Source organism: Pinus tabuliformis, chromosome Q (genome assembly GCF_031772625.1).
Source record: "Pinus tabuliformis cultivar Carrire ecotype Pingquan chromosome Q, CPIR1, whole genome shotgun sequence".
Classification (NCBI taxonomy): domain Eukaryota; kingdom Viridiplantae; phylum Streptophyta; class Pinopsida; order Pinales; family Pinaceae; genus Pinus; species Pinus tabuliformis.
In genome coordinates this window covers 730,440,912-730,463,174 of record NC_142296.1, presented here as the reverse complement: position 1 = coordinate 730,463,174, position 22,263 = coordinate 730,440,912, and the positions used below count along the sequence as shown (strand labels likewise).

The following is a 22,263-nucleotide window of genomic DNA, read 5'->3' as shown; positions in this document are numbered from 1 at the left end:
TTTCAAGATCTTCATTACCAACACAGGGCTGGAACAGTTTTTGAATCTTAGCACCTTTATGCATACCAGCAACAGTTTTCTGAGGATTGATTAGGTGCTTTTAAATAACCCATGTCTGATGTAGACAGTGTTTTCTTCAAAGTTGCAATCTTTGTTGTGTAAATCCAGAACTGAGTTGGAATTATTGAATAAAACATAGAAAAAAGATAGAAAGTTTCTGAAATGCACATCGATTTACTAATACTTAGCATCCTGCTGTGAAAACAAAATTCAGATTTTAGTAGCTTAAAAAAAGTACCAAGGTTGAAAAAGCAAGAGTGGAGACTTCTCTATCTGAAGGCATTAATACTTGAAGCCCTTTATGGCTTTTGGAAGCTTAAATTAGTCAAAAAATGATAGAGATCTTTGAGTATGACTTTTTAATTTAGCACTTTTGTGAAACTTTTTGTGCTTTATTCGCTTAATTATCAACTTTTTGTTAAATAGTAAAGTTGCAATTATAGCTTGAATAATGCCACAAACATCAGTAAGAAGACCAAATTATCAAAATATTTCCATTGATGTCCAATGTATCTATTATCCATGTGCGTACTAGTGAAATTAGTGCAATCACAGAAGCAATTTTGAGGAGCTCAACTTACATTCATATTACATAGTCGCTACGCTATGGCATGACAAATACTTAAAACAAGTAAGATAGAAATAAACTCGCTCTTGACTTTCTTTCAATAACCCGAGTAGAGGTGCTCAGATACAGATCTCAGTCTTTACAAACCCCACCTTGAATGAAGGCTTCTAGGAGGATCATTTCTTACTTCTTCCAGGTTGACCCATCTAATCAGGGAAACAAACAATAGGTAGAGGTCCACGACTTTTCAGATCCCATAGTCGTGAGGCCAAGTGTCTCCTCTCAAGTTTCTTCACAACCTCCCTCTCCAAGTGGCCGACCTACATCGTCGAGGCCTGTGAGGAGTTACTATTTCTTATCACAAATCACACATCACTAGACTGAGAAATGGCCTAGATCTAGATAGATGTAACATTGGAGTACACTCCACTGCTATACTATCCCTCAGCGTCAGTCATGTAGCCAGGCCTCTATCCATGGACCTTGGATGGTAGTAGAGTGGGGCTTCGTCGTTTGGTTACCCCCCTTGGATCATAATACTAGGCCCCCTTTAGCCCTGATAACTCTCCTAAGGATATCATTTATTGGAGTATCGACCATTTCATAGTGATTGATGACTACAACAAGCAGCCTATATCCAAGTCCTTGCCCCCACCATTGGTCATCGAGATTTGTAGAATTTGACATTTTCTTTCCCTTTCCTATGCAATATTGATATCCTCAGTGCTGATTCTGCATTTTGTATTACGATACCCACACTCTATACTCTTATATTTCTTTCTTTCTGCTAGGAAGCATGTTAAAATTAGCAACTATGGCCAAACTCCATGTGGGTCATCTTATTTATGACAACTGATATTTTTCTTGGATCCCTCTCATTGAGAGGTGTAGGATTGATCTAAAGATCATCTGATTCCGATAAGTATTCATGGAGTTATGAATTTATTTGTGTTATAAGACAATTCGTCAAGGTCGGCCAACAACCAAATAAACCCCACATGTGCTCAACGTTTTACTATAAAAGGAGATGACTTGAGAGTCATTTCCCACACACACTTCTATTTTGATTTCAAGCTCCACTTGTCTTGGGTTTTAGTGGAAGAGAAATCTAGGAGTGGAAGCCCTAGACATTGGAGGAAAAGAGGCTTCCCTAGACGCAGATGGAAGGCAGCCCTGGACGCAGACTAAAGGGTGCCCTAATGCAAACCTAAAAGCTGCCCTAAATGTTGGTCTAATCCAACCCTAAACGCTGATCTAATTCAGCCCTAACGCAGTCAAGTTTATGGGCCGCAGTGAGGATTCGCTGTAGGTGATAGTGTGGTAAGTAAGGGCTGTTCCATGTGCATAATGCTGGGCAGATTAGGCCGAGGAACAACTGTGTGGACAGCGGAGTCATAGCCGCAATATAAGGGGTTAAAGGAACGGCGTGGAGGCTGTCCTAGACAATGTAAAGGGGCTGAAGGGACAACATGACCTTAGCCACAATATGAAGGAGCTAAAGGGACAACGTGGCCTTAACCGCAGTCAAACAAGGCCTAAAGAAATAGCGTAGGTATGGAGGGTTATCCCCTTGGAGAATCGTAGTCTTTAGAAGGCTGCCTTGCTGATTTGTATGGAAGATAAGGGCTATAGGGTGATGCCCTATCTAGTGATACAGTGTAGTAGTGCAGCGTGGTGAAACAACACATGGCAGCAAGGTTACATGGTGCTGCAAACTAGTGCAACAAAGTAAATATACAGCTGGGCTACATGGTGCTGGCAAGATGCATGGACAACAGGCTACATAATGCTGCAAAGTCACATAGGACAGCAGCAAGGTATAGCAACTATGTTGGGACAACAGTACTAATAGGACAAGAAAGGACATAGTGCTATTAACATGCATGGGACAACAAGGTGACATAGTGCTACTAACATGCATGGGACAACAAGGTGACATGGTGCTGGTAAGGCACATGGACAGCAGCCAGGTATGCTAAGACATATGGGACAGCTGCAAGGTATGGCAAGGCAAAGTGAGACAATAGCTGTGACATGGCAGAAAGCACATGATACAACAACAAGCATGGTACAGCAGAAAGCATGATTATCATGGACAACATGGATAGCAGTGGCAAGCATGGTGCTGCAAGCACATGAGACATGTAGTATGACAACATGGTTCAACCATGGTTCATGGGACAGCAGTGTAGCAGTCATGGGGTCCAGTGTTGTGATGATGGGCGTAGCATGGTGCAACACGGTGAGGTGTAGCATGATGACGAGATGCAGCGCAATGAGAGGTGAAGGAGTCACCTTGGAGAATCAGTTGAAGTAGCATGTCTTCAACTGATCTCATGTATCATCTTCCTAGAGATGATATCTGCTCTTATCTAAAAAAGTCAAAGTGTTGACTTTTGTTGTAAATGTACTATCTCTCTCTCTCTCTCTGCTGAACTATTGAAGAACATAAAAGAAGAATTGATCAAGGGTTTCCCCACATTGGGGTTTGTCCTTGGCTAGCGCCACATCTTGTGTCCTCTTATCTTGGCTTGTCTTCTGCGATTTATGTTTATGCTCTATTTGCAGTTTACTTTAATGCTCATGTGATTGCTAATCTGGAAAAGATATTGAGCTAACTATGAAAATTGAAATAAATTGCTCTAAGCATAGAACATGCCTAAAATTAACACAGTGAAATTTTTTTAGTTCCTAGCTAGATGCTTATTTTTGCCTTTTATTTCAGTGTTGTTTTAGTAGTCGCTCTTGTACTTTCACATTGTATCTACAGTGGATTGTACTTGGTAGTTCCTTTGATGTATTTTTGCGATTGCTTGTTGTATTTTAATAAATTATATTATCTTTACATCCTCTTTGACTCCATATAAGTCTCTGGACAATTTACTTGGTTACCTTAATCATTCAAACACAAACTTAATTTCACTTTATTCTTAACCATATAGAATTTTCGATTAATTGATTTTCTTTTGTTTCCTTTAGTACCATGTTAGAGAAACAAGCTTAACTTGATGAATTTTGACATCGATTTGTGTGCATAGTGTTGCCCCAAAATCTAGCAAGTCTTGTGAGAGGCCTCACAAGACGAGAGCCAGAGTGAGATACAACAATGAGGTGGATGCTTGTTAAAATTGGCAACTAGGGCTAAATTCCACCTTGGGACAACTCATTTGATGGAGATGATGATTGCATTGGATTCCTCTTTTCAAGAGATCCAAGATTGATATAAAGATCATCTCATTCAGATAAGCAAGAGTGTGATTTTGAATTTATGTCCACACATGTGCAAATTGTCCAGGTCGGCCTCAGTGTAATGTAGGCTCAAGAAGCCCAATGGATGTGTCTCTTCACCCACAACGAAGTGTATAAACAGAAGAGACCTCACACCTCATTTGGACATCATTCACTCACACATTTCTTCTCTCTCTTCATCAGATTGGTTCGTACAGCTTGGGAAGCATCTCTCTCTCTCACACGTGCGGCTAGGAGGACGAATTTCTGGGCTAAATCACAGAACCGAAATTGCAGAATTTCAGATTGTTTGACCAACATTGACTGAGGCTGTTTTGACTGAATTTGACTGCGGTTTTGAGGGCAAAATTTCGATTTCTCTAGGCCGCATTGACTGGCACAGAAATCGAGGATTTTGGAGCTGTTTGACTTGCATTGATCGCAGGCCTGTTTGACCACAGAGCTGACCGCAGGTTGATCGAGTTTGACTAGAGCTTTTGTGACTGTTTTGGGTTGAATTTGACCACTGCTGAAGGCCGAATTGCACTGCCTTTGTCTGAGCTTCAAAGGAATTGTTTTACTACTACTTTGTCTCAATGTGGAAAAAGTCGAAGTCGGGATTAATTCGGCAAGGGTCCAAAAGTTGAAAAACTCGGCAAAGTCGGGAGTTTTTCGAAAAAGTCGGCAAAATTAAAAAAATACAAAAATATTCATTTTTTAAAAAATTCGGACTTTTTCAATAAAATCCCGACTTTTTCAATAAAATCCCGATTTTTTCAATAAAATCTCGATTTTTTCAAAGAAAAAAAAATCATTAAAGAAACTACCACGATTTTTTGGAAAAAGTCCCGATTTAATCCCGACTTTTTCGATTTAATCCCGATTTTTTCGACTGGGAAAAAATCGGCAAAAAATCGGCCGATATAATTGGCCAGCCAAAAAAATCGCGTTTTGGGGATTTAATCCCGATTTTTTCCCGACTTTTTCCACACTGCTTTGTCTAAAGTTGACTTTCTGGTTAGGGCTGAAGTTTGACTGCAGTTGACTGCAGAATTTGACAGGGCCGGTTTAAGTTTGTATTGGACTAGTTTATTTGAATTTTGTACTCTCTCTGCTGAACTATTGAATAATAATAAGAAGATTTGATCAAAGGGTTTTCCCCACATTGGGGTTTTTCCCTGGCATTCGGCAAATCTGGTGTCCTCTTGTCTTGGCTTGTCTTCTGCATTTGTATTATGTTCTATTTGCATTTATTGTCAATGTGATTAATGGTTAATGTGATAGAAATAATTGAAAATTGATATTGGGTTGCTAAAAGAACATTGAAGTAAATTGTGCTAAGCATAGAACATACCATTGTTAACATGGTATCAGAGCCCAGGTGAAGACTATTGATTTCTAGTAGCATCAGATGTGCTATAAGCCTCAAAATTTGTAGGGAGACTAGGACACATGTATTCCACAATACCCATAAATCTTTTTGGGAAATTCCACCCGGAGACAGTTTTATTAAAATAATTAATTATTTTTTAATGGTTGCCTAAGTCTAAACTTAGGAAATTAAAACAATTAAAGGGTATTAATCAAACTAAGAGTGAAACTTCTAGAAGAAGACAGAGATCAAGTCCAAATGATCCGAGCCATTGATTAGAATCTAATCTGGGCCGTTGATTACTCAATTGGAGGATTATAAGGACTTCGATGGGCATTTGTAAAACACATCGGATGAGAGATCAGAGATCGATTTTCTCGAGAGGGCAACAAAGCAGTTGCTAGAGAGAAGATCGAAGTGATTTCTTGCAGTGACGGGCAGGGATAGTTCGGGTTAGAGAGTTTCCTGATCCGGGAATACATCGCAGAGGAGGTAGAGAGAGATCCAGAAGAGGCAACGCAGACGTCACGCTGGGCAGCACAAGCTCACCCAGAGGTAGTGCAGAGCTTCAGAGAGAGTCCGAAATTCAGCTAGGAAGTCGAGTTCTTGAGCCAAAAGCCGGGGTGTGAGACCTGTTGACCACTACATGTTAACGACCCATAGCAGTACACCCCCTTTTTTCGCAAAAGGGATAGCGCCGGATTGACGTGTCCGTGCCGTTCAACTATCATTATCAGCTTGATCATCATGTTATATTGTAAACTCTTTCTGCATGTGTAAATTTTAAATAATCTCTGCAGATCCGTGTTGTGTATGTAATTGCCTAGGTAAACCTAATTTTCTGGTGACGATCTACATTCCGGAAGGTTTTTTGTCTCATCGATCCATTTTCGGATGGCCGACAGAGTTTTCCTTCAGCCTTACCCTAAAGCCGGAGTGGATTTTGTCACTGGGATCTTAGGAGAGTCCTAGTGTTCTAGATCGAGTCTATGTAAAAGTGATTTGGGAATAATCCTAACTATTTGGTTATGTTATTTTATTACAAATTGCTTGTTCTGCTGGATTATATTTGAGTCCCAGAATTGGGTAGTCTGTGAGAGTCTTTTGCAAATGGGTTTTCCCCCTTGAGATGTAAAAAATGTGAAATCATGATGTAAAGTGTCTTGAGGGTTGGAAAACTAATTAATCCCCTTATAGGTTAATTAATTAATTTTTTTGGCCAAAAATTTAATTAAAATCCTAAGCCAGAAATTTAATTAATTATAGGTCTTAGGCAAATTTAAATTTTCCAAAGGCAAAATTCGTGGGTCCTTTAAAATTCAAATTTTAAAAGGTCCCAGGACTAAGGTAAATTAATTATTTTGCTAAATTTTAAGCCTTTGGTCCCTGGGGTTAAGTCCAAGTCAAAATTTTGAGGAAATTAATTCAAAAAATTTAATTTTTGAATTAATTAAAATTCATTTAATTGAAAAATTCGAATTTCTAAAATTTCGACGGATGAGAAGTCGATACACTAAGATCCTATGGTTTGTTCGCATGGGGTAGCTCAAGTGGCAGTGGCCGTGGAAATGAAGTCTCACCGAACCAGAAGTCTTGGGTTCAAATCTTGGGCTACCCTTCCCCCGTAGCGGGGTGTGTAATGGACATGAAAATCGGAGAGTCCTACCAAGCTTACAAAAAAACAAAAAATTTTGACGGATGAGATTAAAAGAATTTCTAATCCTCATCAACGGTCGAGATTGCTTTGACGAGGATCACTTGAACTAGCCATTGGAGGGTTTATCTTTAAATAGAAGGTCATTTGTCAGTGAGTAGATCCGATCTCTGGATTGTGTACTAAGCTCTCAAGCTTTCTTGTATACTTTTTTGAATTAATGCAAAAGTCTTTGGGGTTTCAACGTGCTGTAGTGTTCCTCTTCATGAATTTATGGTAACATTGTTTTAATTTTTGCTTAATATTATGTGAAAACTATCAATCAATAGCTCTCTTGGAATAATCTGAATACAGGTATCTTATTTAGTTTGTTGGATCTAGGGTAACATTTCTAATTTTGATTGAAGTAGCAGGTATCTCTATTTCTTCAGAATTTTATTGTTGTTCTATTTCTCTACTTGATTTGATGGTTGATTTAGTGTTTGCAAAAGATCTCTCAAGTTTTCATTGAGCGTTTGGGGATAGTTCTCGGTTGGACCAGCCAACTATCAAGATCTGGGCTCAAAGATTGTTTGCAGGAATAGATATGAGAAATCAGCCAAGTAAATTTTCAGATTTGAGATTTTTTCAAGCAGATCTGGGGGTTTTGAGATAGATCTAGGCCCTGGTGGGAAATATCTTAACTCAAATATTTTTGCAAGGTCAACCATTAAAGATTTTGCAATAAATCTGAAGATCTGAAGCAAAATAATTTTTTCAGAGCAAGGGTTTCAAGTTTTTGGGCTCCTAGGCCCAGATTTGCCTTCTCCTAGCCCAAGTGCTAGCTCTCATTGGCCCTAGATTCCCCTTGCTCCATTTCTGATTTGAATATTTAATTTTCTGAAGCTAATCATTGGTGGGTTTTTGCAGAATATTTGGTAAAAATTTGTGTTTCAAGCATTGAATTTTTTTTGACAACTTGGGCAAGTGATCTTCAAGGCCTAGGGCCTAAGGGTTTGATATCTAAACCATCTTTTTCCTCACTGTTTGCTACAATAGTCATATACCTTTCTAATAGTGGTGAAAAAAACACATCTAAGTGGTTTGAAATTAACTAAAAAATTGCTAAATACATTCATAAGTCATTTATGTTTGATGTGTATCAAGAATTTGGCCTAGATCTACATTTTGGGTCACTGTTATCTCTGAATAATTTTGTTTCTGAAGTCTGAAATATAACAGTGGAAAAATTTCATGTGGGTTAGCTTAAAATCAGTTCCTAAGTTGTCTAATACAGTAAGGAATTAATTTCTTGAGTTGGGCATTCATCATTAGGTTTATTTCATGTTTTAATTGTTGGCTGTAATAAGTATATCAGATCTGATATAATTCCAGAAATCACATCACAACAGGCTGAATTTTTTTTATAATTCATGTGGACAAGTTTGGAAAAATTTTGGTAAATTTTTGGCATAAAGATATCATTGATAGCGCACTGTTTTCATTGTCATATTGCTGCAGTCATAAAGTTTTTCTTACTGCTATCCTAAAAACTAATTTATGAAAATTAAGTACTCTGTCATGGAATTGTGATAAAATGCATATCATTTGTTTCATAAACTAAGTATTTTTTTTAGCATCTGTTGATATTGATATCAAATTGGAAAGTTGTTTTTGTTCTTTTTGAGCTAAATTGTATCAAGAAGATTTGAAATAAGCTGGTGTTTTAACTATAGTATCTTCAAGAGTTTATTTTCTAAGTCTTCATCTAAAAAAAGGCGAGCATTTCATTTGGGTAATTGAGTGTTTTTGCGGCATAAGTGTTTTCCCATTCTCGAGTCTAACTTCATCTCATCTTCTGGTGCATTTGCATATAAGTTAACTTTGCATAGATAAAATTTACTTCCAAGCATAAGCTTGGTCAATAGACAGATAGATCTCCATCCGTCTTTTCTTGAGAACCTTGTTTTAAGAGTACTTAAAACGGTGACCTTGCAGTCGTCGGAGCCACAGTTCTCTGCAGCGCCTGAAGCATTGGGTATGTTAGAATTTCAGGAGAGGTATCGTTAATCACACCTTAGTGTGCTTCTCCCGATATTCTCTCTGTCAATTACTACGAAATCAGGCTCAACAGAGAAAGGATTGAAGGGTTCACATTTAAATAGGCATTTAACTAAAATTAACCAAGATTCTTGCATCTTACATTAGTTTTAGGATCTGCATTTCATATAAAATAGTCATTCATCTAAGCAGCAGTTTCTAATCGATTACTTGGTCTTAATTTCCCTGGCAAGATCGTTGACTCCATAAGGCACTGGTATCAATCGTTTAAAATATAATCAAATCCTATAAGTCTTGCTAAATCTTAATCAAGTACTTGATCGCTTCACTGTGTCTCCCGAACTGGTTGGTTCCCAACTAGTTCTTCTTCATTCCATTTTTCCATAGGGTCTACCCCCTAGCCTATTGTGGGGAGACAACTTAAACGGAGAGATTGGGGATCAGGGTGACAGCCCTCGATCTGAGCCGTTGTCGCGGTGTCAAGACATTTTGTGCGACAACATTTTTTGGCGCTGTTGCCGGGGATATTTTATTCTCGGCACTTTAACGACATTTTATCTTCATTCTCCTCATATCATCTTTATCATTTTTACTGGCAACGCCAACATTTTTTGGCGCCGTTGCCGGGGATATTTTATTCTCGGCGTTTCAACGACTTTTCATTTCTCATCTTTTCATTTGGGCTAGTAACGACAACATTTTTTGGCGCCATTGCCAGGGACCGATTTATTGGGCCTTGGCTTTACGACATTCATCTTTCATCTTTCTCATCTCTCATTCGAGCCAGCAAAGTCAACACTCCTTTGCATTTCCACCAGGGACAGAATTTTTTATGTCCTTGGTTTCTTCGACATCGTTTTAATCATCTTATCTTTTCCGCCATTCATTAGCCTGTCAAGCGGCACATTTCCTGACGTCATTTGATCTTTTCATTGCCTTATCTTTCGTCATCTCGTTAATCATTTCATCTGCACCTTTAGCACTTGGACATTTCGTTTCATTTCTTGTTTGGGTGGTGACTCCACTTCTTCCATTTATTATTTCTCAAACAAGAAGCCCTCCCTTATATCCGGTTGTTTGTTGCCTTTTGGATCCTAGAGTTAGATTCATGTTCAAGTGGCGACTCCACTTCTTTCATTTCTTACAAGAATTTCTACTAGAAGCTCGCTTCTTGTGGATCTCTTGATTTTCTTGAACAGGGGTCTCTCTCTATCATCCATTTGGTCCCTCATTATTCCTTCAGGCAATTCATCATGGATGATTCGTTTACCCCATGTCATTTTACTAATGTTCTCCATGATATTCCGGAAGCGACCATTCATAAATTGCCTTTGTTCTCAGGTGGTGATTCAGTCGCTGTTAGAAAGCATATATGCAGGTTTACATATACAATACTCAGATATTGTAGTTCTCCTTAGTATGATCATGAAGATGTCAAAATGCGTCTATTTGCCTTTTCTTTAGAGGGTGTTGCTTTGAATTGGTTTAATAATTGTCCTGAAGATTCTTTTGCTTCTTTACAAGACATCGTCAATGCTTTTATAGATATATATGGTTATCAAGGTAGCTCGCCTTGTGCCCCTAAAATTATGCAACAAAATAAAAGTGATCTTGTAAAGGATCCAACTGTCAATGAAAGATTTCAAGACAATTCTTCATATCAGAATGTGCCATCCACTTGTACCGTTGCTAGACAAATCCATGATAGTGCAGGAACAAGTTATCAAATCAGTGTCGACAATGAAAAGGAAAATGATAAGCAAATTATAGAAGAACTAAAACAGTTGGTAAAAAATATGGAGCTTAATTAAGAAAAATTTGTAATTGATTACGTCAATGATACGAGGACTTTGTACACCCACCTGGAAAAACGTGATAAGGAGATGGAAATCATGAAAATTAAACACTCTAATCACTTAACCGACATGCAGAGTCAGCACGCTAAGGAAATGGAAACCATGAAAGCTAATCATGACAGGGAAATTAATTCTATGCAAAGCAAGTTATTAGTCCTAGAAGAAAAGATGACGATCATGGAATTCAATCATTGAAATCAAGTGACTGCCATGGAAGCAAGTTATCAAGAAGAAATAAGTTCAATTCAGAACAAAGTGTCAACTATGGATGAAGAAATGACCACCATGAGATTCGATTATAATAATCAGTTAGCTACCATGCAAGCAGATCATAAGAAAGAGATAAACTATATGCAAAATTGTTTCACGGGCATGAAAACAAAGAATGATAAAATTATAAAGGACATGGAAGTTGGTCAAATATCTCTTCAGAATAGATTATTGGCCATAGAAGAAAAATAGGTACCATGTGTCATAAATACAGAGGGAATACATATCATCGAAAACAGATTAAAAATAATGGAAGTTAATCATTCTAATAAGATGCCCATTATTTAGAATCAAATAAAGGTTGTGCAAGCTAATCATGTCACTCTGCAAGAAAGATTCGTGAAAACTGAACTCAATCAAGTGAAGTTAATAGTAAGACATGCTAGAGAAATAGGTTCATTACATAAGAGGCTGGAAGAGAGGAAATCATAGGTCCCATCTTGTTGTGAATATCCCAAGAAAGAGGCTAACTCCATCAACGAAGATTTAACTAAGAATGACATGATTAAAGAAGAAATTAAAAAAGGTCAAGTTATAACTCATGATACTTGTACGACTGATCCATCATCTTTGACAGAGCAGATGCAGAATGAAGAAAGACATGTCATGCATATCTTACGTACTTCATCTGAGAGTTTTGAAGCAGAATGTTCCACGTCATCAGTGATATAGCCTGCCACAAAGAAAAAGCGTAAGAGAAAGAGAATGAGAAAGCGATTTGATGCATCAGATAGTCGCGAACAACTTGATTTTTCGGATAGGAAAAAGTCCTACCATATGCAGAATTGGACATGGCACATCCGAGAAACAGCTGACAGATTTGCATGAAAGCAGGAAAATGCTCAGTGTGCACTATATTGAACGCATCTGATGCCATGGGTATCTTTGTATCGTATTTCTAACCTTATGCTCTGTTATTTCAGTATTTCATTTTGTAGTTAGATTTGTGTTTTTCATGTTATTAGATTAGTTAATAAATGAAGAGCTTATATATTTCTTGTGCTTAACGTTATATGATGATTTCTTGGATGGACGCTACTTATGTTATATTGTGTGTTGTGTGGATGCAGATTCTGGATTCTCACATTCCTCCGTTGTAGCAACGTGTCCCCAAGTAGATCCAGATGTTGACCACTATTTGTCAACGACCTATACCAGTACACCCCCTTTTTTCGCAAAAGGGATAGCGCCTGATCGACGTGTCCGTGCCATTCAACTATCATCATCAGCATGATCATCATGTTATATTGTAAACCCTTTCTGCATGTGTAAATTGTAAATAATCTCTACAGATCCATGTCGTGTATGTAATTGCCTAGATAAACCTAACTTTTTGGTGACGATCTACATTCCGGGAGGTTTTTTGTCTCACCGATCCATTCTCAGATGGTTGGCAGAGTTTTCCTTCAGCCTTACCCCAAAGCCGGAGTGGATTTTGTCACTGGGATCTTAGGGGAGTCCTAGTGTTCTAGATCGAGTCTATGTAAAAGTGATTTGAGAATAATCCTAACTATTTGGTTAGGTTATTTTATTACAAATTGCTTGGTCTGCTGGATTATATTTGAGTCGCAGAATTGGGTAGTCTGTGAGGGTCTTTTGCAAATGAGTTTTCCCCCTTGAGATGTAAAAAATGTGAAATCATGCTGTAAAGTGTCTTGAGGGTTGGAAAAATAATTTATCCCCTCATAGGTTAATTAATTAAATTTTTTGGCCAAAAATTTAATTAAAATCTGAAGCCACAAATTTAATTAATTATAGGTCTTAGGTAAATTTAAATTTTCTAAAGGCAAAATTCGTGGGTCTTTTAAAATTCAAATTTTAAAAGCTCTCAGGACTAAGGTAAATTAATTATTTTGCTAAATTTTAAGCCTTTGGTCCCTGGGGTTAAGTCAAAGTCAAAACTTTGAGGAAATTAATTTAAAAAATCTAATTTTTGAATTAATTAAAATTCATTTAATTGAAAAATTTGAATTTCCTCAATAATTTAAAATTTCGACGAATGAGATTAAAAGAAATTTTAATCCCCATCAACGTTCGAGACTGCATTGACGAGAATCACTCGAACTAGCCATTGGAGGATTTATCTTTAAATAGGAGGTCATTTGTCAGTCAGTAGATCTGATCTCTGGATCGTGTACTAAGCTCTCAAGCTCTCTTGTATACTTTTTTGAATTAATGCAAAAGTCTTTGGGGTTTCAACGCATTGTAGTGTTCCTTTTCATGAATTTATGGTAACATTGTTTTAATTTATGTTTAATATTATGTGAAAACTATCAATCAATAGCTTTCTTAGAATAATCTGAATACAAGTATCTTATTCAGTTTGTTAGATCTAGGGTAACATTTTTAATTTTGATTGAAGTAGCAGATATCTCTATTTCTTCAGAATTTTATTGTTGTTATATTTCTCTACTTGATTTGATGGTTGATCTAGTGTTTGCAGAATATCTCTCAGGTTCTCATTGAGCGTTTGGGGATAGTTCTCGGTTGGACCAGCGAACTCTCAACACATATTTTCTAAAGAGCCTACTTCATATAAGCTTTAGGATTTATTTAACGATAATCTTTTTTCTGCAGGGTGTTTTTGGGCTAGTACCTCTCAAAAATTTCAAAATCTTTTAAATAATTTGTGGAAATTTTGATAAATCTGGCTATTAAGAGCCTTAGATTATCAGATTTGGGAGCGGAGTTGGACTCATACTTCTCAGATCTAATAGATCTGTAAATTATTTGTATAGATATGTTATTTACTTGTGTAGATCTGAAATTTTGTAACATAATTTTGAATTTTAACATTTGGGTTTTTGAGATTTTCTCTATTTTTGTTCATATTGGGTATTGGGTTTTTCTCTTTTCACTTGTGCAGAAATAGATTTGAGAAATCAGTCAAGTAAATCTTCAGATCTGAGCTAGATCTAGACCTTAGAGGGCAAAATCTGGGCTCAAAGATTATTTACAGGAATAGATATGAGAAATCAGCCAAGTAAAGCTTCAGATCTGAGATTTTTTCAAGCAGATTTGGGGGTCTTGAGATAGATCTAGGCCCTGGTGGGAAATATCTTGTCTCAAATATTTTTGCAAGGCCAACCATTAAAGATTTTGCAATAAATCTGAAGATCTGAAGCAAAATAATTTTTCCAAAGTAAGTGTTTCAAGTTTTTGGGCTCCTAGGCCCAGTTTTGTCTTCTCCTAGCCCAAGTGCTAGCTCTCGTTGGCCCTAGATTCCCCTTGCTCCATTTCTGATCTGATATTTAATTTTCTGAAGCTAATTATTGGTGGGTTTTAGCAGACAATTTGGTAAAAATTTGTGTTTCAGGTATTGAAATTTTTTTGACAACTTGGGCAAGTGATCTTCAAGGCCTAGGGCCTAAGGGTTTGATCTCTAAACCATCTTTTTCCTCACTGTTTGCTACAGCAGTCATATACCTTTCTAATAGTGGTGAAAAGACACATCTAAGTGGTTTGAAATTATCTAAAAAATTGCTAAATACATTAATAATTCATTTATGTTTGATGTGTATCAAGAATTTGGCCTATCTACATTTTGGGTCACTGTTATCTCTGAATAATTCTGTTTCTAATGTCTGAAATATAACAGTGGAAAAATTTCATGTGGGTTAGCCTAAAATCAGTTCCTAAGTTGTCTAATACATTATAGAATTAATTTCTTGAGTTGGGCATTCATCATTAGGCTTATTTCATGTTTTAATTGCTAGCTATAATAAGTATATCAGATCTGATATAATTCCGGAAATCACATCACAATAGGCTGAAATTTTTTGATAATTCATGTGGGCAAGTTTGGAAAAATTTTGGTAAATTTTTGGCATAAAGATATCATTGATAGCTTACTGTTTTCATTGTCATATTGCTGCTGTCATAAAGTTTTTCTTATTGCTGTCCTAAAAATTAATTTCTGAAAATTAAGTACTCTGTCATGGAATTGTGATAAAATGCATATCCTTTGTTTCATAAACTAAGTATTTTTTTTGAGCATCTGTTGACATTGATATCGAATTGCAAAGTTGTTTTTGTTCTCTTTGAGCTAAATTGTATCAAGAAGATTTGAAATAAGCTGGTGTTTTAACTATAGTATCTTCAAGAGTTTATTTTCTAAGTCTTCATCTTAAAAAAGGCGAGCATTTCATTTGGGTAATTGAGGGCTTTTGCGGCATAAGTGTTTTCCCATTCTCGAGTCTAACTTCATCTCATCTTTCAGTGCATTTGGATATAAGTTAACTTTGCATAGATAAAATTTACTTCCAAGAATAAGCTTGGTCGATAGACAGATAGATCTCCATCCGTCTTTCCTTGAGAAGCCTGTTTTAATAGTACTTAAAACCAGTGTTGATAATATCGGTATCTGGAAAATATCAGCGAGGGTCCATAAAATATCTTATCGGCAATATTGGCGAAATATCGGCAAGCATAAAAAATGCATAATATATTCATTTTTTTTTTTAAACATATAAAGCAATAACAACATGAGATAAACACATTGGCACATAAAATGAAGAAAACACTAATATATATGATGTCAAATAGAAATGATACATCAAAGGCGATACCAAATCCTGCTGATCCCTGATAATTGTCCATTCAAGGACTCAAATGTGGAGAACCAATACAAAATAACATCACATATATAAAAGTATCTCATCATCATGAGTTATATGTAGCATAACAAATAAAACTAGCAGCTATCTATCTGAAATCACTGCCCTCTCCCCCTTTTACAGGAAAACATGATGGGCTGTTTGCCAGGCCTGCCCCTAGTAGTAGAAGGCCCTGACCCTGCCTCTGCACCCAATGTCAGATAATGAGTGCTAGGTATGGGGCTATGCTCTCCTATATCTATAGCAGATGGTGTTGATGCTGATGCTCCCGTAGTGTCCTCCTCCTCCTCCTGCTCCTCTGACTCCGAGTCCTCCTCTTGCTGCCCCTGTTCTAATGGATCATCTGCCACTGGCTCTAACCATGAAGGTGACTCCTACAAGATGGGCTCCTCAGACTCCACCCTACACAGAGACAATACATCAATATTGTCTAAGGAAATGGCATCTGGATCCATTGGTGATTCTATTTGCCTCACTCGAAGTCGGATGTTGTAATGCACATACACCAAATCGTTGAGGCGTGCGAACTCCAACCTATAAGAGTGTCAAAAAGAGTAATGAGTCTTGACTCTTGATTCTTGACACTTGAAGGTCATAAATTAAATTTAAAAATTACAATAAGTGTAATTGCTCAACTGAAGGCTTGAGCTCAAAGTTATACCTGTTGCGCTTTTTGGCGTGTATATTTTCAAATACACTCCAATTGCGCTCACACCCTAAAGAGCTACATGTTTGACTCAAGATTCGTATGGCCAATTTCTGCAAATTTGGTGCCCTTGCACCATAGCTTCGCCACCAAATATCTACAACAAAATAATGAAATAAAAAATTCAAAAACTTAAAACATAATTAAACTTTCAAATAAAAGTTACATAATTGAATTTAAAAAAAAAAGAATTATAAGTAAGGAAATTCTAAATTGAAAATTCTAATTTCTAATGAGTGATGACTTGTCACTTACGTGGCATGAAGAGGGTCTTTTCCCTAATAGCATCATCAAAGCCAAATAGGCCAACACAATCATGATAAGACTGTATCTCGCAATTGATTTTGTTACGAAGCTTAGGATCAGGTACGATCCTCTGAATACAGGAATGGAGCCCTTCCATCACCTCGCCATCAAAATCAAAGTTGCATTTGTATGAAAATGCGGGGTTGAGGAAGAGTGCTGCTGCATGAATGGGTCGATGAAGCATCCCTGTCCACCGACTATCAATCACATCCCATAACATCATCTGCCTATCAAGGCCAACAGAACCCTTGTCTGCATAATAGGAACGAATGGCCTCCTTGGCCCTATCCATGCCCTCATACAAATAAGCCATTGCAGGCTTCTCCCCATCCACCAATCTAAGAACCTTTACTATAGGTTCACTAACTGCACATGCTTCTTCTACTCCATGCCAAAATGTCTCAGAGTACACCATTTTTGCAATGGCTTTCCCGTCATGTCTCTTGTTGTATCTACAATTACGCCAATCATCAGACACAAACATTTGCTTCAACTCGAACTGACATCGAAGCAAAGACTGAAGAGTAATAAAGTTTGTGGCAAAACATGTGATGGCAGGACGCCGCAACTCCTTGTTTCTAGTGAACCTCCTCATGAGGCTAAGAACAAAAGCATGGTTATAAATAAACTTGGGGATGCTCCTAGCCATATCAACCGCCTCCTTGATGAAGGAGAGTTTCCCCATATCCTCAAGCAACAAATCGAGACAATGTGCTGCACACGGAGTCCAGAACAATGTGGGATGCCTCTCCATAAGCATTTTGCCGGCAGACACATAATTAGCTGCATTCTCTGTTATGACTTGCACCACATTCTGCACACCAATCTCCCGAATGAACCCATCTAACAACTCACATATCGTTGCTGCATCTTTGATATGTTCTGATGCATCCAACGATTTAATAAACATGGTACCTTTAGGACAATGTACCAAGAAATTTAGAAGGGTCCTACCCTTCCTATCTGTCCAACCATTAGACATCACTGTGCATCTAGTAACTTCCCATGTCTTTTTCAACTCCGCCAATCTAGAGTTGATGTCCTGCTTTTCTGCTTGAAGAATTGGCCCCCGCAACTCCTCATATGTGGCACTTTTGTACCCTGGGCCCACAACAGCAATAACATCACACATTGGCTGCCAAAATGGATTGGTTTTGGTGATGCTGAGAGGTAAGTCGCTCCAGAAAATACACCTCCCCATGACTCTATCTGCTTCTTGCTTCTCCTTCTTTTTAACAAGCGATTTTATGCCAGGTTGTGCTCCAGGTCCTGTTCATGGAACAAAAAATGATGACCTCGCAGTCGCACTAGCAGTAGCAGGTGATGGTGTGCCAGCTGTGGAGCCCCTCCCACTAGGGCCACTACCTTCAACATCAAAATCAGGAGAAGATATCCCGAAAGATCTACCTGCACGTTCAACTTTGTTTCTTTCTACCTCTTCCTTCTTTCTGTCTTTTTCATCAATTGCCTCAAGAGCTTTTTGTATAAGCTCTGGACTAGAAACTGTACAAACCCCAACATCATGTCCACTGAGTCTAGCAAGATGGTATTTCAGTCGTGTAACCCCACCTGTAATTCTGGTCCCACACAATTTCCATGTAAGATATGCACGATTTGTCCCACCATCAGGGTTCCCATACTCCCAAAATGGGTCCAAGGCTTTTGGCATATTTGTATTTTGTAGTGGGCTAACTCAAACCTAGGGCACCAAAAAAAAATTGGAATTAGTAACTTAATAAATAATACTATTAACCACATCATTTTACAAAACAGTTTTTTTGCTACATTATTTGCAAATTTGCAATTTTGCAATGTGAATTGAAAATTCATAAATTCATTTGAAATTTCATAAATTCATACATAGAATTTACTTTTAGAAATAGGCAAACGGTAAACCTACCTCACTGTTCACAACTTCACATTACACAATAAGAAACTAATTTCTAAGGTGAAGAAATTTTATAGAGATGAACCCCTAATATATAATAAAATTAATAAATAGCCTCTGCAGCTATGAACTCAAAAAAAATGGAGTTTGCTCTCCAAATATGGAGAAAACTTGAAAACTTAAAAACTTAAAACCCTTGCATTTGCTCATGGGCATGAAAATCTTTTCAAATGGAAAAAAAATCAAGCAAAATGATTGTAGGCAAATAGGCAAGCAAGAACAATCCTAAAACTAACAAAAAATTCATTAAAATAGGGGTTTATTTGAACATACTTGTTAATGGAAGAAATGAAATTGTCTCACTATTCTTGAAGCTTAGATCAATGAAATCTTTGTTGTTGGTGGCGATAATAGCTATGGAACGCTCAAACCCTCCTTGGCAGCAAGCACATAGCTCTCCCCTTCCTTCTCCAACAATCAGAAATGAAAATGATTGAAAAAAAACCAAAATCGGACTTTTATAACCTGCGCGGAAATTTTTGACTGTCGCTGGGCGATATTTTGGATCGTCGCGCGATATTTTGCTGAAATATCGGTGATATTTCAGAAATATCGGTGATATTTCAGAAATATCGCGATATTTTCGGCTCCCGAAAATATCGCGATATTTTCTTGGCGATATTTCGGCTCGCCGAAAATATCGCGATATTTACGAATATCGCCGATATTTCGGCGATATTATCAACACTGCTTAAAACAGTGACCTTGCAGTCATCAGAGCCACAGTTCTCTACAGCGCCGGAGGCACCGGGTATGTTAGAATTTCAGGAGAGGTATCGTTAATCACACCTTAGTGTGCTTCTCTTGATATTCTCTCTGCCAATTACTACGAAATCAGGCTCAACAGAGAAAGGATTGAAGGGCTCACATTTAAATAGGCATTTAACTAAAATTAACCAAGATTCTTGCATCTCACATTAGTTTTAGGATCTGCATTTCATATAAAATAGTCATTCATCTAAGCAGTAGTTGCTAATCTATTACTTGGTCTTAATTTCCCTAGCAAGATCGTTGACTCCATAAGGCACTAGTGTCAATCGTTTAAAATCTAATCAAATCCTATAAGTCTTGCTAAATGTTAATCAAGTACTTGATCACTTCACTGTGTCTCCCGAACTGGTTGGTTCCCAACTAGTTCTTCTTCATTCCACTTTTCCATAGGGTGTAGCCCCCTTAGCCTGCTGTAGGGGGACAACTTAAACAGAGAGATTGGGGATCGGGGTGACAACCCCCGATCTGAGCCATTGTCCTAGACATTCTGTGCGACAACAAGACCAAAGAGACAGAGGAATGAATGTCGAGACAACAGGAGATCCGGGAAGAGGTGACGTAGATCCCCAGAGAGGTTGACACAGAATTGAGTAGGCTGACGCAGTAGCTGTGCAGAGCTAGCGTGGAGACAACCATCCAGAGCCTGGATCATAGTCGAATCGCCAGTGATAGTGTGAGGTATTTCTCACTAATATTTTTCCAGTCAGATTCTCTGTATTGGATAGCTAGTAAGGCATCCAAGATTGCATTCAGAAAGCTATTGTTTAATAATACAAACCGTCAGTTGCTGCACCGATTTTCCCGCATTGGTTTTTTCTGGGGACATTTGTCCAAAAATATAAGTTGTGTTGTATATTTCTTTCTTGCTCAGTTTCTTGATTCCGCATTTAATTTAATTGGTGAAGGTTGCAGTGTATTAGTTTCGGTATTTGTTGTAGGATGTAAATAAATTGTTCAGTAAATTAACAATAGAAGATACTTAGTCAGTTCCTGCAGTAGAAGTTTGTGTCTTCCAAATTTTCACATGGTATCAGAGCGCAGGTGAAGCAAGAGAGCAGAGTCGGAAGAGCCTAGTGCTAAAGAGGAGGGAAGTCGAAGTGTTGCGTAGGTAGCAAATCGAATCCGCAGAGGGATTGTGCAGTCCAGGCCAGGAGGGCAAAATTTTCGTGGGAAAATCTCTCTTTGAGTGAGTCGACAGAGAGAAAGATTTCCAGATCGAAGTTTGCCAGTGTCAGAGGGAGCAACATAGAAGCATTAGTGCAAAGCAATTTTCTGGTGAGATGCAGTTTTCTGCAGTAGTTGCTGGGGCAGAAAAGCGTCAAAAGGAAGAAGGAGACACTGTTGAGGGAATTTCTTCTAGCCACAAAATTTCATTTCTCTATTGTTGAGCAGCAACAAAGAGGAGCAGAACTGCTAACTCCAGCAGGGAGTGCGTAGACCAGCCTAGTGCTGCATAGAGGAGAGAGGAGGCAGTTCAACATTTTGTTGGCAGAGATGTCAGCTAGTGGGTTAAGAGATCCGGATCGGTCGGATGGTGCATCCAACTATGTGATCTGGAAGGCAAGGATCTCATGCCTTCTGGATGAGCACAATCTCAAAACCTATGTCGACAGTGTGATAGCTGTACCTGTGGATCCAGATCTGCTTAAGAAATACAAGGCTGAGATGGCAAAGGCCAAGTGATTGATCCTCAACGAAGTGAGAGATCACATAGTGTGTCACATTGCCAACAAGGATACTGCCCGACAGATGTGGGAAGCATTGGCTACACTATACGAAGGTTCTTCCGAGCAACGAAAGATGTACTTGGAGCAGAAGATGAGATCCACGAAGATGCAGAAGGGGGAACACATTTATCCGTTCCTAATGAAGCTTCAGGAAATTCGAGACTCGTTGGCAGCTATGGGGTCAGCACCTCAGCCTACCGAGATGGTGAGGGTGGCCCTGAATTCTATTTCAGAAGAATGACAAGTGTTTGTCCAGAGTATCCTAGGCAGAGAGAGATTGCTAGATTGGGAAGGGATGTGGGTCGTTCTTTAGCAGGAAGAGATGAGGAGAGACTTAGTCAAGTCCAAACTTGATAGCAACAACAACAGTGGGACGAAGCCCAAGGAGGAGGAAGAAAATGCAGCGCTTGCATCCAATGGGCAGCAGGAGCGACGGAAGAAGAAGAAAGATGTCTCGAAGATCAAGTGCTTCTGGTGTAGTGAACTTGGTCACTACGCTACGTAGTGTCCTCTTAAGAAGAAGGACAAGGACGAGAAGCACGATCCGAAGGCTGCGTTTGCAAAGATCAAGGAACAGGAGTTTGCCATGATTGCCCAGATACCTCCCGGGGAGAGGTGGGGTGATCTAGTACTGTAGTTCTAAAGAACGACAAATGGGCAGGATCCTTGAGGAGTCCATCTCTTGGATCAATACCTTGCTATGGGAGCCTATATTAGAAGTAGCAGGATGGACCAGGGTCAGTTTGTGCAAAGGAGTGTCAGAGTGACAGTTGCAGTGGCTAGAAGCGCCAAAGTCTGAGTAATGCAGAGCTAGTGTTGGTAGTTGTGCAGTTGGTACATAACAGAGTCAGCAACAACACAGTGGCTTTAGAGGTTCAACATAGAGACTAGACGCAGTCAGAACTCCGGCAACAGATGCATCATACTAAACACCTGTTCAGTAATTTTGGATGCTTTTCTGTTGCTGATGCAGTAGCAACAATTGGAGAAGGACACAATACAGATGCAGTGTTGGTAGTGGCAGGGTTAGCAACAGTATAGATGCAACATTTGTGCAGTAGTTGATGGGTAGTGATGTCAGACAGCAGCAACGCAGAGGGAAATGTTTTAGTGTCAGAGTGATGCTTCAACAGGTTGCATT

General features: G+C 38.4%; 1 protein-coding gene across 1 annotated transcript in view; it reads left to right on the top strand.

Moving 5' to 3' along the window:
• LOC149221604 (Haloacid dehalogenase-like hydrolase (HAD) superfamily protein) overlaps window positions 1-22,263 on the top strand; it is a 204,672-nt gene that overhangs the window by 81,829 nt on the left and 100,580 nt on the right.